Raw genomic sequence first — 817 nt, 5'->3', positions numbered from 1 at the left:
TCCGATACTCCCACAAGTAGTGATGGGTAAATACCCGATAAATAAATTTAGGGTAAATAACAAGGGTATTTACCCGGTATTTAAAATAAATACCCGGTATTTTGGGTATTTATTTTTAATTGCGTTTATTCTATTTTATTTCAATATTAAATAAATTGTAAAACCATTTACCAATATAATGTACCTAATACAATGTAATACAATTTGAAATAAAATAAAAACAAATTATAATTTTTATAATATACATCATCGTGGTATAAAAGAATAAAACATAACAAAATCAATAAAATTCTTTAAGTAAAAAGTAAAAAACTATGATCATCTTGATCGGAAGAAGATATTAATTCTCCATCGCTACTAGTATCATCATAAATTACAGTTTGATCACTATCTGAATCACTTTGAGAGCTTGAAGACTGTTCTGTATTCATTGGGGCAATATAATTAGATGAACTTTGTACTTCTTCTATAACTACTGAAGAATTTTTAGAGCTTTCTTCATTTTTTTAGAAATACTACACATTTCATTTTTTAGTTTTCAGTTGTAAGACAGATAAGTTAATTTTCCAGCTCTTTCAGTAGTTAATTTATTTCTCTTTTTATTGTGTATCCAAGAAAATTTACTAAACGTTCTCTCCGTAGCAGCTGAAGTACAAGGAGCAGACAAAATTCTGACAGTAACTTTAGATAGTGGTGATATATGATTAAGAAACTGCCACTATTTTCAGGGTTCAGATAAAAGTGAACTTTCCCAAAAAAATTTTTTTGAAAATTTCTCATTTTTTGATTAATAATTTGACAGGTCTTCCATAATATT

Source organism: Acyrthosiphon pisum, chromosome X, assembly GCF_005508785.2.
Source record: "Acyrthosiphon pisum isolate AL4f chromosome X, pea_aphid_22Mar2018_4r6ur, whole genome shotgun sequence".
NCBI lineage: Eukaryota > Metazoa > Arthropoda > Insecta > Hemiptera > Aphididae > Acyrthosiphon > Acyrthosiphon pisum.
This window is presented reverse-complemented; position numbering follows the sequence as displayed.